This window comes from Sus scrofa, chromosome 14 (assembly GCF_054392235.1).
Source record: "Sus scrofa isolate SSC_HxYL_T2T_F1_AM1 chromosome 14, Sscrofa_HxYL_maternal_Yorkshire_Landrace_v2.0, whole genome shotgun sequence".
Lineage (NCBI taxonomy): Eukaryota > Metazoa > Chordata > Mammalia > Artiodactyla > Suidae > Sus > Sus scrofa.
Window position 1 is genome coordinate 101033515 of NC_139396.1, and position 16809 is coordinate 101050323.

General features: G+C 38.3%; 1 long non-coding RNA gene across 1 annotated transcript in view; it reads left to right on the top strand.

The window, feature by feature from the left end:
- LRMDA (leucine rich melanocyte differentiation associated) overlaps positions 1–16809 on the top strand; it is a 1116486-nt gene that overhangs the window by 869916 nt on the left and 229761 nt on the right. Inside the window, exon 10 of the long non-coding RNA XR_014828236.1 lies at positions 14285–14369. This is a non-coding gene — a long non-coding RNA (leucine rich melanocyte differentiation associated). The remainder of the gene's footprint in view (positions 1–14284; positions 14370–16809) is intronic.

A 16809-nucleotide genomic window follows, 5' to 3' on the forward strand; every position in this document is an offset into this window, starting at 1 on the left:
ACAGTCATATCAGTTAAGAATTCTTAATTATGTATGACTTTAATCTCATTTGCTGACAGTCTCTCTGTAGTGAGAATTACACCCCCCTAAAAAATGCCAAATCCAAAGACAAAAACCTCTTTACAGTGATATTTTCATATGCTTGAATATTGATTTTCAATCATCCCTTCAACCTTGACATCAAGTATTTTCCTTATTAGGCAACTTCAAAATTTTTTACTTATAGATGTGTATGGAAAGTGTAAACCCTATTGAGCCATGATTCAATAAGAGAATTTGTTATTCCTCCCTCTCCAAAACCTTTCTGGAAGATTTTACTGTGAGTCTGTCCTGTCATCTTGTCCTAAAAGATGTTGATGGATGGTGAGGGATGTGATGGCAAGTAAGTCTCATGGAAGGTCCTGCCAGTTTCTCCTACTAAGCCCACTTTAATAGACAGGGAATGGTAACTGCAGTTACTAAGCGACTGGAGAAGATTCCAGTAGCATTGGGTAATGTAAACAGGTTTCTCTCTGCAAAGTCACTTTTGTTCGACATCAGAGACAATGGAGCTGCTGCTTTCTCACCTCCCTTTCTGGAATTTTCCCTTCTGCTCCCCGCCCAGGATAAAACAGGCTATGGCAAGCACCTACACTGCCCACACCCCCTTCTCACTGGCCCCTCTCCCCACAGGTATGTCTGAATCTGCAAATGACTTGGCTCCAATTAAGATGTAGAAAATATGTAATTTCTCAGTCACTTGGCCTGGTGATATAAATATGTTGGGAGTTGGGAAAACAAGTGTGCAGTTTTTCTGTCCATTCTGGCACTGCAGTCAAACAAATCAATTCAGCCTTTGGAGAGGCATCCATTGCCTTGTGATTATGTTTGTGTAAAGTCTTGGGGTCTTTGATCAAAGAATGGCATTTCAGGCCAGGCCCTAATCCTCACTGCCTTAAGGTGTTTAAATGAGTTAAAAAAAAAAAAAGTTGATAACAGCTGGGACTTAAATTTGCCTTTGCCCAGCTTTTGTTTTGAAAGGGCTTCTATTATCCATGGCTTCCCTTTTCGAAGCAAAGATGGATCGTTGGGTAAACCAAAAAGGGAAAGAGGATATGGGAGGAAATGGGCGGAGACCCTGAATTAATCTTCTGAGCAAGAATGTTTGATCAGCGGGGAGGAGAGGATGGAAACCTCTGATGCTGACAGCAGGCACCTTTCTGACCAGGGTGTGATTGGCACCTTTGAAGCTTCAGTCGGGAGCCAGTGTCCAGTGGGTCGGGGCTTCCTCTGTCTGTGGGTGGTGGTATTAATAATGTGGCAACTGGAAGGATTAATTGCAGACAAGCAGCAGGATTACGAGGAGGGCTCCTCAGCTCTAAAAGGAACAGTTCGAGGAAAGCCTCTGATCTGTCAGCCTTAGAGGAAATTAGTGGGAGCAGAGTGGAGCGGGCTTTAAGAAAAGGCATTTAGGATATTAAAGCAAAATGTGAAGAGGATATTGAAATAGGGCGAAAAGGGTAGGAGAGCTATCTCAAAAGGCAGTGTCCACCTCTTCCTACTAGGAATTTCCTCAATCTGTCCAGATTTTAAGCACGCCTTCTCTTTATGGTCCTGCAGAGTGGACCATTTTCCTTGGGTTGCAATAAGTTAGGGAAGCTTTGCAGTGTATTCCTGGTTGCACCCAAGTTCCAGTGCAGACCTCGTTTGCTCTCCACCACCTGGTGGCTTCAGCATCTCCTGAAATCTAGGAGCCCTGTATTATCTTAAAACAAATCAGAACATTAGTGACACCCTATCTGCATTAGCTATCTATTGTATATTTTACTTCTTACCCTTCTGGTTCAAGCCTGGATGTTGCCAATAAATCGTGTGTTACCATTAAAGAGGCTATTCATCATGCTTCCTAATGTGATTAATCAAGATACACCACAGTACCCTTAAAATGAGATCATTTTGATAAATCATGTATGGCATGAAAAGACTTTATTCCTTTTAAGTGCAATTTAGACTGCAATTTTTTCCCTCATTTATGATTCATGGGAGAAACATGGATAAAATTCCCTTGCACAGTTACACCTTATCTACAGCAATAACTCAAAACCGCTTTTAGATGAAAATTCAGGGTCTTATTCACCAAAGCTGAATGCCAGCTCATTATTTTCTGGCATTCAGTAGTCCAAAAATAATGTCTGCACATTAAACAACATTCTCAAAAAGTTGGAATTGGCCAGGTACCAGGCACATCAATTACACTCCATCATCCTTAATAAGGAAGAAATATCAGATGTCCTCTTGGAGTTTTTTGAATCAGTAATGCACAGCCTTCACCTTCTCAATTTAGAATGATTTGGAAGCAAAAATGGTAGTAACAAAAAAGTATGGGAATTTTAGCTGCTTTACATGAGTCTTTTCTCCTGCTGCGTAAAGCTCAAAGGAGGTATTTTTTTTCTCCTCCCATACGGTTCATGCTTTTTCCCCCATTCCCTTTTTCTTGTTTCACAAATGAAACTACCATTTTGTTAGGTCTGAGTTTTGTTTTAAGCTGCTCTATCTGTGATGCAGGCTTTCCCCTCACAGCTGTCACAATAATTTGGGAAGTCATATTCATAACCTCCAATAGAAAAAATAATTTGAAAATGTGCCTTCTGGTGAGATCCATCAAGTTTAAGGTCACATTTTTGGTTAAAAGTCAGACAGTGATGCTATTCATTAAACTGAAAAATGACTTGTTTTCCACTAATAGGGAAATAAACTCTGGATGAATGTTAAGTCATGCTGGCACGCACTTATATAGAAAGTAAAAGGAAACACAGATATATTTAATTTGGACATGTAAAGTCAACAGAGTTTTAGGTCTTTCTTGAGACAGGGAACCAGGAAGATTGGTTGAAACAAATGTGAATCATTAGAAGTTCATTTGCCTCCTTTAGAGGATGAGAGGATTTAAAGAAGGACTCAGTGTCGCTGTGTTTTTTCAAGCACTGTTACCTATGAATAAGAACATGTAATTTATTTCGCTGATGTTCTTAGGGATTTATTTTGGGCAGTGGATCAGAACCCTGTATTTGACTCTGTGCTCAAGTAACCCGAGAGTGCACATATCCTGTTCCTATCCACACCACACAACACATGCAAAAAAACTAAGTTTATCTGGGATCTTGTAATCATGCTAGTGTCCCTGTACGTTAATCAAATAGAAACTGACAACAAAGATTCCTTGCATATTATTCAACCATACTTTTATTTTTTCCAATATAAAGAGCGAATTAATAATATAAGAGCATTAATGCTATACTCGCCTTGTTTAGGTTTCCGTTTCCCATTTATGACTTTCTATTTTTGCTAAAAAAGATCTGTAAATTTAAAAAATATGCATGTATCTCATTAAAAAAGTTTCCCCATTCTAGCAACACTCAGCAAATCTCCAAAGAATGCAAGTGTAGAACATAAATATTTTAAGGCCTCATAAAATTGTCAGTGAATATTTTTTCCCCTTAATACCATGTTTGTTTCATTCCAGTTTACTACTGCAATTTTATTTTCCAAAGTGGCTTTTAATACAATACACAATTATTTCCAACAGGGTTGGGTAGGTCACCTCATTAAGCCTGAAAAGATCGGGCCTCTTGTGATCCTCAGGAATATCCTTGCCTTTATTCCTAATTAAAACGGCCCTCCTAAACTCTCTCAAGTTTATCAATATAAATAAGTAGCTAAGGGGGAAATAATCGCAGTTGGAAAGTTAGCGGGGCAAGGTGACCTGGTCACCAGACCCGAAGCAGCACTGTGTCTGCAGTGGTGCCCTGCCACCTGTTGGCTTTGCTGACACATAACAGGGAATTGATGTCCCTCTCAGCAGTGCCTTAACCCTCTCTGACCCCCGTCCCAGTTCATCACCCTGAGAGAAAAGAAGGGGCCGTTTGAGAATTCCAGGCCTCCTGATTTCCTCCATCATTCATGTCCTTGGCCACATGTTTCTTCTGCTAATACTCAAAATTTATGGCCGAGCACATTAAGGGCAGCACAAGTCCTTCCCTTCTTCTGGATTATTTCAGAGTTTCCTGTCAAAAGGAAATCCAAGAAGATGTGTCCTCAGCGGATTGTATGTGACAGTGCCTGCTTCTATCTCAGGAATCTGAGGCATGATGGATAAACTGTCACTTTTGAAGGATGATGTTTTCTCCATATTTCCATTATGAACCAGGCTGTCATCTCCTAATAAATTTCTTGCATTGGTATCAATTTATTTTTACAAGCAGAGGGTCTGATGTACTTGGGAAAGGCACTGACAGCAGAGCTGGCCCAGCTTGACAGAGCTGGCTCCACCTCATTTTGGAAAACTGCTTTGGTTCCAAGGACAGAACTTGACCTGCAGCCCTTGGGAATAAAAAAAAAAAAAAAAAAAAAAAAAAAAAAAAAAAAACTGTGAGAGGAAGAGAGACACATGAGGCCAAGTTCCTTCTTTTAAGCCAAAATAAATCAACCCTGTAGGACTACTATGACACAATATTATTTCTAACACAACCCTACAAACCCAGATGAGGAATGCCATATGTAGTTATTTACTAAAGATAGACCATCACAATAATGCAGGGAAACTGTGGATGGATTCAGATTATAGCTAGCCTGACAATTTCACTACTTTCACCCTCAGAAGGGATCTCAGCAGCGCTTTTCTGCATGACAAGTGAGGAGCAGAGCCCATCCGTGTAATGAATAATTTGATTACTCGTGGTGTGCAGGTCCCTGTTGTAACTACTATGAAGGGTAGGAGAAGCCATAAAACATTAGCCCTATCTCTTAAGAAACTTAAATCTAACTGAAGAGGTAAGATGCTATACAAAATTAAAGTAACTCATCATGAATATTTAATGAGCAATGCTAAGATCTTTGTCTCTTACCTCACTTAATCTTTGCCTTTAATGAGAAGGGAGGTGGTAAAGCATCATAATGGTTAAGGCAGTAGCCATTGGAGACAAACTGCCTAGATTTGTGGCTCAGCTCTGCTATGTGCTAGCAACCCAAGCACCTACCTAATTTCTCTGGGTCTTAGTTTTCCTCATCTGTAAAAGAGGAATAGAATTTAGCACTGCTTCACAGAAGTGTTGTAAAAAATTGTATAGATGAATATGTGGCCCATGTTTACAAAATAAGTACAAATACTCATTAGCAATTTTTTAAACAATATCATCATCATGACTATTATCATTACTATCTAACAGTGAAGGATGGTATGGCTTTAGGAGCTGATTACCCCAGGTCATACAGCTGGATGGAGCTTGGATCTAAGTCTCTTAAGGCATTAGGGAATAGGAAAGAGGGAAGTAGAGGGTGTCCAAGTTGTAAATAAGTTGAAGACAGAATCTTTGATGCTTAATTAGTTTTTTTTCTTACTATTCTTTTCTCCATAGCCCCAAATATACCTTAGATGTCATTTAATAAGGGTTTTATGTAGTGCTGTGCTGGAAATGTTTAACAAGCAGCTCTCTGGAAAAAAAATTTACCCATGTATGTGTATACATCAGCTTAGTGTAATTTTTATGTATATAAACTATGAGTAAACATATTGTTATCAAATAAAATTAAATGTATAATCCTTTTTGTTATAAATTCTATTCAACCAACTCATTTTCACTGAATTTTTTTTGTTTTTATAATTTTGGAACCTAAGGTTGCAATTGATGAGTAAGTGTAGTTCTGATATGAACATCAACTATATTCTTTTCTTACTGAATATTTCAAAACTTCACTCTTTTGTCAATGGCATGAGTAACTTCTTTACTGAATCAGATAATGTCTTTTGAATGTTCAAAGACTCTTTCCTCAAGAATTCTCCTGTAGTCCAGTGGGTTAAGGATCTGATGTTGTCACTGCAGCAGCTTGGGTTGCTGCTGAGGCTGAGGTCCAGTCCCTGGCCCAGGAACTTCCACATAATCTATGCATGGCCAAAAAAATATATTTTCCTCAACTTTTCAATGCTATTCACAATGCAATGGCTAGACACAACACAACTTTTAAATTTAATCTGCATAATTAACATTTCCCCATCATTTTCTTAAGTTTAAAAAATCAATAAGATAGTTAACCCAAAATTTGTAACGTTTGTAAATTTCCACTGTAATTATTCCCATCATGGCCAATGTAAGTTACCAAAGTAACATTACTGAAGAGCTGGGAAGAGATCTGAAGTAATACATTGTTGTATAGTATTTCTGCTATGTAGATATAATAGACATGAATAATTTCAAGAGCATAAATAATAGTAAAATTTTATAAAATAATTGGGAAGTGCTGAGTTTTTGTGTATATTATCTTTACTTTTAATATAATTTATCCAATTGCAAGTGTATGCAATTTAATTTTAAATAATGGCTATGTTTAACAGCATAAACATAGCATTCCTGAAAATTTAACCTTTGGTTTTTGTGAGCTGGTACAGTCTGATCACAGGCACCATTAGTTATGTCAAGCCTAAAGGGCCAAAGAGATCTGAAGTACTCCTATGTCTATGTTGAATAGTCAATTATTTATTCATAAATAAGTTAATGGTTTTATTTGCACACAAGACCACAAAACATGTTGTGTATTCATATGACTTTAATCACATCTGCAAATAAATACCTACCTTAGTATATGTACTAAACTCAGGCAAGTTTTCTTCACCAGGCAGCATCAAGTTCATTGTACAATGGTTGGAATTTAGGTTGTGAAATCCAGTCATGTTGGTTGGAATTCTAAATGCCCTGCATATTAGCTGGGAGCTCTTGGACAAGTTATTTAACCTCTCTAAATCTTGATTGCTTTATCTGTAAAATGATAGTGATTGTGGTACTCCTATTTTAAGGTTGTTGAAATAGTTAAATCAAAGGGTGTGCTTTAGGAGTTCTCTTGCGGTGCGGTGGGTCCAGGATCTGTTGTAGTCACTGCAGTGGCGTGGGTTGCTGCTGTGGGATGGGTTCAGTCCCTGGCCCAGGAACTTCCACATACCACAGGCACGGCTAAAAAAAAAAAAAAAAAAAAAAAAAAAAAAGAGTGTGCTTAAAACGCCTCCATGTGATTTATGCTCAAGAAATATGATACACACACAATCATGTGTGTACCCTCATTACTTGGAGGCTATAGTATATTACATTCCAATTACATTCTGTTTGAACATATGACACAAACTAAATTCTCAGCAAGGATTAATAATTAGCAGCGAAAGGTTAACTTTTGCTCCATCATATTTCTGTGGACAAAGGGGATTATTTGTTTATTAAAGATAGATATTCTGCCTTTAATTTTTCCCATGCTATGAGTAAATACCCTCTCATTTGATAATCCTTTCTCAGTGCTTGGAGAAGTTGTTTGTTGGGAGCTGCAAGGAAGTCACTATTAATGTGGGTCTTGGCCCCCGTGCTCTTGAAGTCAACAGTACTGCCGACGAGACTCGACAAGTGTCCAGCTGACAGTGACATGAGGCAAAGTGGAATGCTGGCTGGGAGAGGAGTTTCACAAGGACCTGGGGCCTCTGCTGCAGAAAGGAAGTGCCACTGGGGAAGCCACTTGGGCTTTGGGGGTCAGGCTGCCTTGGTTTCTCATACCTTTCTGGATTTTAGAACTATGTAACCTTGGACATATGCCTTATCCTTTCTGGGTTTCAGTTTTCTCATCTCTCAGATGAGAGTAATAATAGGACATCCTCATGTGTTGGAAAACCATTAGCACTGAGAGTGCATTCAAGAAATAGTTGTTCTAGTTCCACACGGTGCCTCTTTTGCTTTCTATGCTCTTCTCCTTCCTCCTTAACTCCTACTTTCCCTCCCTCTTCTGCCACCTCTCCTTGCCCTCGGATGGGAGGGATTGGAAAGATACTTGATGGAAAATGTGTTGTTTTAGGAGTTCCCGTCATGGCGCAGTGGTTAACAAATCTGACTAGGAACCATGATGTTGCGGGTTCAATACCTGGACTTGCTCAGTGGATTAAGGATCCCACATTGCCGTGAGCTGTGGTGTAGGTCGCTGATGTGGCTTAAATCCCACAGTTGCTGTGGCTCTGGCATAGGCTGGCGGCTACAGCTCCAATTCGACCCCTAGCCTGGGAACCTCCACATGCCCCAGGAAGCGGTCCTAGAAAAAAGCAAAAAGACAATAAATAAATAAATAAATAAATAAAGTCTTGTTTCAGATCACCCCTGGTAGGGTTTTAATATTTAAGTATTTTAAATGGCCAGAAACAATGGCACCATTAAATAAAGTTTAAAAATCAAATCATCCCAAACCACATTGTTCATAAAAGTCTTTCAATCTTTGCTTATTAACTTTTCCCTCTTGCAAATTTTATGTTGATAAAAATCACAGCATATGTAATAATCTAGTATTTGCTGTGTCTTCTTAGGATTACGTAATAAAATTTTTGCGTATTTATCTCTTTCATAGTATATTTGATTACCATAAGTGATTATGAGTATTTCCATGATGCCCAATGTTTAGATTGTCTTATTCTTTTATTGTTATGTGTTTGCTAAAGTATTTTGGAAACCACTGCTCTCAATGATTAATAAGGTCCTTTAAAGCTCATACATTCTCTGATTTGCTTATTTGTGTAAAGGTCTACTTCCATTCCTGGTTCTTTTCCTTCCTGCCTGCCTTCTTCCTTTCCTCCCATAAATATTTCAGAACTGCAACTCTGAGCCTCATGGTATTTTAGACACTGGCAGAACTGAACCCTCTTTAGATCCTATTAAAAACAATGGCAAACTCTAGAGGCTGTGTTTTGCCTGCAAGGGGCTTCCTTATTCCAGAGAACCTTTGCCACAACCCTCCTCCTCCGTGCTGCTTCTCAGCCTGACTTGTTGTTTGAATTAGACCTCACCTCCCTTAATCAGCTGAATGCTCAGCTCAGGCCCAGTCTCTCTACCCTTTGCCTATTTGAGTTCTTTCTTGGTTCTTTCATTATTGATTCATCTTCATCCCAGCTTAACCCCCTTTTTCTTCATCTCAGTGTTTTGGCTTCTGGCTCTGGACTAGATTATGCTTATTCCTGTTCTTCCACCTGTCTGTCATTCCCAATGTGGTGCATCAGCTGTGGAGTCTTTCTGTCTGTCTTCACACTGGAAGGTGCAGTTATTTCCCCTGTGAGCAGGTTGGAAGACTTCATCTTCAGGCTGGTTCTTTGGCTTTTAACTTAATCCTTCAGATGCTGTGAAGTCTTCACCTCTGATTCTGGCAACTTGGCTCATGCTTTTGTATTGAATTACAATCATGGTATATAGTTTTATCTTTGACATTTAAATGTTTTATTCCTTCAAGCATTATGTTTTGACTTCTTTCTCTATTTCTGGCATCATATTGAGTCCAAGGGTTAGTTAATCATGAAAGATCTCTGTTAGTATGAAAAAGAAACAAGCAAGAATGTAATTACTGGTCCATGTGTTCAGCTGTCATCATAGAGGTCAGGGTCAAAGTTCTGTGATGATGCAGTGTTTGGGGATCAAGCTTTGAGTTGGTGACTCTTACTAACCAGCATTCATCATGATTATAATTTCCTTTTTTTTTCTTTTTTTTTTTTTTTTTTGGATGAGTTGGGAATGCAACCAAAGTCCTCATTTTATTTTTCTTGGTATTCTCTACACAGAGCCTGGCATATAGTAGGTGGTTATTAAATCCTTGATAACCAAATGAGTGATGCTTTTTCTTATGAGAGAAAATAAATGTTTTTAGAAGAGTCAGCTTTATACCACAGTTTCAGGGAATGAATTGTGATGAAAAGCGAAGATTGCTTTTACTTGAAAGAGGCTGACAAATTTCCCAGACCTGGGATCACTTTATGCTGTGTATGATTTAAGGGTGAGTGAGCATGCCAAAGCGCTCCACTTGAGCTGAGTGATGGGGAATGAGTTGTGGAGCTGTGGTCTTAGATGGTATTTTGTGAAAAATAGTGGGAGATTTATGGCTATTAAACAACTTTGTAGCTGCCCCCTTCTTGTTTTTGAAGCCTGCCAAATCTCTCCTCCTGTGGTCTGTATCATGTTCCTTCAGGGCATCCATGATGTTCAGAAATATCCACTGGAATGCAGGTTTCCATGGAATGTACCCGATGGGAGGGGACCTGAATTGTACACGTTTATCTGAAGACATTTGTCTTCTGTAACCACTGAGTGAAATTCTCACTTTGCAAGTCTCTTGTACTTGAATCTTTTCCAATGAGATAGCCAAAGTTCTGCCTTTCTTCCTGCATTACGGATATTGTAGGGCGCAGTATATTAGTGACTGTTATCATTATTGATGTGAGTTTAAAAAAATTATTAGCAATTCTCCAATTGTGAGTCGGCGAAGAGTACAGAAACCTTCAGTGTGCTTTGGCAAATCTTAAACAGAAGGACTTACCAGACTGGAATGAGCATTTCAAGCCTTGTTGGGAAGGACATACATGTTTACTATTCTTTGTCAGCTTTTTCCATTCTATTGTCATACTCAATAGCTTTAGAAGAATTAGAAATAGGATGTTTCATCACAAAAAGCCAACCAGAGATGGCCTTAATCCCTGTTGTGCAAGTATTGGGAAATGATTAGGGGAAGTTTCCTTTAATTATGATTTTACATCAGTATAAGATGTATGGATCAGAGAGGAGAGAAGAGTATGTTTTTTCAATTTTCATGCTTACTTTTGAGAAATTCCAAAATTGTAGAAATGTTTAAAAAGAGTAAGCACATTTAACTACCATACAAGAGTTGTACTTTCTAATATTTTGACATTTTTTTTCAAATCTTATCTCTAATAAAAGGAAAAAACCTTAAATGTAAAATTGAAGCTCCCCCCCCCATCCCCCTTAGCTCTGGTCCTATTATTCCACCCTCTGGCAGAGGCAACCATTTTCATGAATTTAGTGTATAACTTTTATGATTTTTAGATGTTTCCATACACACATGAGATCAAAGAACCACATATTTACATAAATAATATTAGGGTACATTTATCATTTTGCAACTTGTATTTTCACTTTGTATTAAATTTGTAGACCTATTCAAATCTAGTTGTATAAACCGGGTTTATTGCTCTTAAATGCTAAATATTATTCTGTCATATGAATATACCACATTTTATATATCCATTTTCCTCATCGATAGACATTTGAATTATTTCCAATTTGTTCTGTTAGAAATAATGCTGCAGTAAGCATTGTTTTATGTTTCACCTTACAGACCTGAGCAAAATTTTCCATACTGTATGTATTTTAAATGAGATCGCAGTGCCAATTTTCAATTTTAGTGGATACTACTAAATTCGTCTCCATAGTAGTTGAACCACTGTACATTCCCATTGGCAAAGGATGAGAGGTTGAGTGTTGTTGTCTTTCATTTTCTATAGCGCTTGTTTGTGAGACTTAAGTTTGCCATCTATGACGGACAGGAAAATTTTATGTTGTTTTAATTTGCATTGCCCTTAGGACTGGTAAGTTTGACCATCCTCTCTTTTCTTTTTTGACCATTCACATTTTCTCTTTGAATTGTCTGATTTTTCCTCTATTTTTCTATTATGTCTTTATTTATCTGGGGACATAGGTATTCTGGATACTAATATTTTATTGTAGATGTTATAAAAATACTCTAACAAAGTGATTTTAAGAGTTAAATATAGGAGTTCTCTTGTAGTTCAGCAGGTTAAGGATACAGCATCGTCACTGCTGTGGCTCTGGTTACAGCTGTGGGGCAGATTTGATCCTTGGCCTGGGAACTTCTGCATGCTATGGGCACGGCCAAAAAAGAAAAAATAAAAATTACAATCAATAAAAAAGTAAAAAGTAAAATGTAGAAGTATAATGCTTTGCCATAAATTGTTAGAAAATTTGGCAAGGACTCCAAGAGCTGAGTGTTATTTGTAGTTCTGAGGGTTCATATTTACCCCAACTTGCCTGTTCCCATTTTAAGCCTATCTTCTTAATCCAGGTAAAAGAAAACATTATTTAAAATTTGCCATTTATGTTTCAGTTATTTCATTCTGGATATACCATCAGTGCATTGCTTCAGTTTTAAGAGGAATTCTTTATTCCAGGGCAGGTAGAATACAAATTTAAGACATTGTCTTGTCCACTTCTTTCATACAATAATTGTGCTTTTCCAAATTGTGCATCTAAAGCATAATTTTCAACATTGCTGTTGGAAAAATCACATGGACTTCATCTTGCTAAAAGCCAAGTCAAAGAACTGGTAGTTAGAATCTTTGTTTGTAGCGGTTTTCCTAAACATCCAGCCATGAAAGTCTCACCAAAAAGGCATAGTTTGCAAAATTGTTCTCTTCCTGAATTCTTTTCCATGACTTGAATTTATAAATGGACACTGAGCAGGAAAGTAATTAAATGCTAGGCATAGAATGATGACTGCAAAATAGAACGCAAGCCACACAATTTTTGCCTTGACTACAATTGGAAATAAAACTTAAATAGCTATTTCGCTCTTGGTTACAAAACTCTCATGTTTTGCCCAGTCAGAGGTATTTGCTGAAAGGTAGTTTCTTCCAGTAATTTTTGGAAAAGCTGTCATCAAATTGTCAACAGCCCAAATTGAGATTAAAAGTCCCAAGGAATATCACAACATAGCAACCTAAAACTCATCCTGAAATTTCAGGCTTTTTAAGCAGAGAGGTGGAGCAGAAACACTGACAGAGAGAGTGAAGCTCTGGCCGCTTCTGGAGGAAGAACAGTAGCTCTATGGAAGGACAGCCCTCATTCCTCCACCCCATATATACCACCTCAAGCATTGAATAGATGCTATATTTAGAGACTATTATTGTGTCTCGTTTATCATGAAGGGATTATAGGAGACTTTGAATGCCAAATGGGGAAACACCTGCTGATTCTAGTGTTTGAATTTTAATCTAATTTCTCACGCTTTTACATTGTGCAGCATCTCAAATGTCTAATGGTGCAGAATCTAGCAAGTCTTATGTACTTTTAAAAACATTTTTCTTAGCAACTGAACTTTTTTATCTTTTTGGACTCAATACCCTTGGATCAAACTTTAAGCACATTGTATTTCCGTTGCCACTGGAGTGAAGTAATGCTACCTGAAGCCTGTCTCCACCTTAGGGACAGGGCTTCAGATTTTGCACCATTCAGAACTCTTTCTCTGTCTCCACTGAAAGCCGCTTAATCAAACAGCTGAAATGTCAGAAACGGGGTTTAAAAGGTTTTTTTTTTTTTTTTCCCTAGCAAGTAGGTCTAATCTCCTACTTAGTTTTGATTCCTATAATGTAGATAATCTCTTTGGAGAAAAGACCTGCTCCTATCAGGGCAAATATATCCCATAGAAGGTATTTCCTTTCCCAGAAAGAAATATGTAGCATTGATGAAATTTACTTTTTCATGAAGCTTGGAAAGGTTGTAAGCTTAGGATTTTGATCCTAGCAGATGTTCTTTTTTGGATATTACTCAGAAGTCTCGGTAGAGTCGCAGTGGTGATGCATTTTGCTCCATGCAGCCACCCTCTGAATGTGACATCTGGTCATCAGCTCTGAGTGACAACTGGTTCCACAGATATAGTTCTTGCCTCCTGCCTTAGTCCTCATAGATGGAGTGTTAGGGACAGAGTTAGCAGCCTGGGTCATACCATGTAGAATCAGGTGGTGAGAGAGCTTTGTGTACAATAAAAATCATCTTCATCAATAAGCATCATATCATTTTCTTTTAGGCCTTAAAATGGCAAAGTTTTGTTGATAACAATTATATTTCAAATTTCAGATGAGTTTTTCAGTGTTATTTTTAAACGCAGCCAGAAGCTCAGTTGCAGGGTCTGTAATGGTTTGTGTCCTTCTTTGGGGTTACTTCATGCCTCTGGATCTTATCATTCACCTTCTCACTGTCACCATGCCACTGGGCCCATGTACACTAGCCCTTTTTGTCCCTTCTATCCTGGGGGCAAAGCTTAGCTTCCTTGCTAGTTTCCATGGAAATCTATGTACAATGAGCATTTAATATGTGGGAATCACTGGAACAAGGCCTATGACAGAAATCTCAGTCTGTATCATTTCCTGCCTTTGACTTCTTTTTTCCTCCTTCTCTTCCTCCTCCTCACAGTTCAGCACAATAAACAAACTGTCCTCTTGTCTCAGAGCCCTTCCACCTGTACCTAGTCCCCTCGAAGCTTTGTAGTCGACCCTCCACTTATACAGAGTATTGTCTCAACACAGACAACCCTTGCTTCTTAGAAAGAGTCTTGGTTCGTAATTATTTTCTCCAAACCCAGATCCAAAGGAGACAAGTTTGGTAAACTGAAGTATGTAGAGTTTGATGTTGCTTCATGTTGATGTGCTTTTATCATGCAGGCTTCCAGTGACTGTGGTGCTCCCTCTCCAAAGAGCCAATACACACCCCTGCCTTCAGCTTCCAGGGAACTCACCAGTCACCGAGGTAGGAACTCTGTTTTTTACTGCTCTTGGTGGCTGCAGGGAGGGACCTTGGTCTGTGCAGAACTCTGGGCTCATGACTCCTATCTCAGCACTCTGGAAGGAACACAGGGCTTCTCAAGTCCTTGATGAAAAAACCATACCTGTTAAGCCTAGTGATGTTAACTCATATTAAACAGAGTTTAGTGGCAGTCTATTGGAAAGGCAAATGAATCCAGGGTAGAATATAATTTTCTGATATTTTTCTTTAAATAAAGAGATGATCGCCCTTAAAAATTCCTAAGGAGGTCATTACCTCCAGAGAAAGTGATGGCGAGAAATTGGGAAACTCACTAATATTTGTAAAAGTGTCACTCTCTGGGAGGATAATAGTTGAAATTTGTAATTTTGAAAAGCATGAACTGTACATTACAGCCAAAGGGAATTCCAATTTGCAGTTTTCTCTGAATTCTCTTATTCTCGAAACATTAATTTGGCTTACGGAGTTCTTCCAAAGACTTGTATTCATAGAGTCTGCAAGAAATAGAATTTAAATGTGCCTTATCTCTAAACCTGGCTGCTCAGACCAAGGACTAGGCTGTCGCCTTGCTTGAAGTTGGTTAGGACAAGTGGAGACCATGTGATGTACCCTGTGTTATTCTGGTAATGACCACAGTCATGTTTTCTAGTTATGAATCTACCCTCCAAGGATAAGTAAGAACGGGCTTATACTGAGGACATTACGTATGTTAAATACCATTTCTCTAAGCAGGAGACTCTCCTTGTACACGCAGGGGACATTGAATAAGGGCTGTTCCAGCTTTATCATCCAAGCTGCACAGCAGGATGGGTGGGTAGGAGCAAAGTCTTGTAAAGATGATCAGAAAGTGGTGGAGCTGATCCTCTAAGAAAGACATGTGGGCTCTGGGCAAATGGGGCACTTATATTCTGCAGGAAATGATCAAGAGAGTTATACGGTGTTCTGAGTATCTATGACTTGGACCTGTGTTGTCTGTTTGATGTCTGGGCTCAGTAGAACTTTTCTACATTTAAGTATGTGTTGGTTCAATTAGGGTTCAACTGTGATTCCATTCAGTAAGTGTCAAATCTGTGAAAGTCAATTTTGCTCAAAGTCAGGTAGAATAAATAGCTGTCAACATGTTATATTTTGAGGGGCGTGAGCTGAAGGTTTTGAGTATATCCCGTTAGAGACTTTTTTTTTTTTTTAAGGGAAGGATTCCTCTAAGCAGATAATAATAATACCTTATCTAGAAGGAATAACAAATTAAGCCTAGCATCATATTCTCATGTATTTGTTTATTGGTCTCGTATCTGAGTAAGAGTAATTTTACTGTATATCTTATTGATTACATGAATAGGAACTAAAGTATCAGAGCCCTCAAGCCTACTTCAGTTGATCTGGCCAGGAAATTGAGACTTCACAACAGGAGGACCTGACCCAATATGTAATAGTCATCAGTAATAGGATAAAAGTCATCTGTCATTGTAACAGTAAAATAAGAAAGCTAACCTTTGGAGAAATATAATATAAAATAAGAAGTTTTGAAGATATTTTGGGTAATATTTGGAATATGAAGAAATGTTTCAAATGGTTAAAGTGAAAATAGGCACCCTTGGATGACCTTAGAGCCCAACATCAGTGGGAAAAACATTTACATGAGCCAAGAACAGATGTCTTGATTTACTGGCAATTAGTGCACACTTAATGCATCAAATACATTGGTTGCCTGATCAGTGCTAAGTACTTGGATGTTAAAAAGAGCAAGCAAGTCAGCATCATGAAACAATGGCTAGGTCTTTGGGCTTATGGTCATGAGGAGACCAGTAAAGAGGGAGCCTACAGAGCTCATTAGGCTGAATTACTGTTGGACTGATCTGTGTAGGGAAAATATGAGACCGATATATTTTACCTTGGCATGAACCATGCAGTGACAAATGAGAAAAGCCATAGTTTTCAGCAACTAGAATGAAACCACATAATGCCATTTTTAAAATATGTATTTAACTTGAAGGAATTATTCTAAATTTCTAACCACATAAATCACCAAACCATTTGAGTGTCATTTGTTAATATCTTCATGGAAACAGTCTCCAAACATTTATCCAGAGAGGTTGTTTCCTATTGGGAAGGCAGATTACGTTAATTCTTTCCCAAGCGAAATCCTCCATGATGTCTGAAACTTGGTCTACAAAGTCCTAAGTGGAAATTCTATTTGCAAATAATTTTTGATTCACCCGGTTCCCAATCTCTTTACATTCCGCACCAACGACTCCACAAACTGGTGGGCAGTAGTTCATGCGCAAATTGCTATTTTTCTATACATGCCATTTTCCCTTTGCTTGTCCTTTTCTGTAACTTCCAATGTCACGTATGATAGGTGCCAGATTCATGTCCTAAGAGTCAAATGCAAAGGGAGTCTGGGTATAGAATAATGATCAGGAGA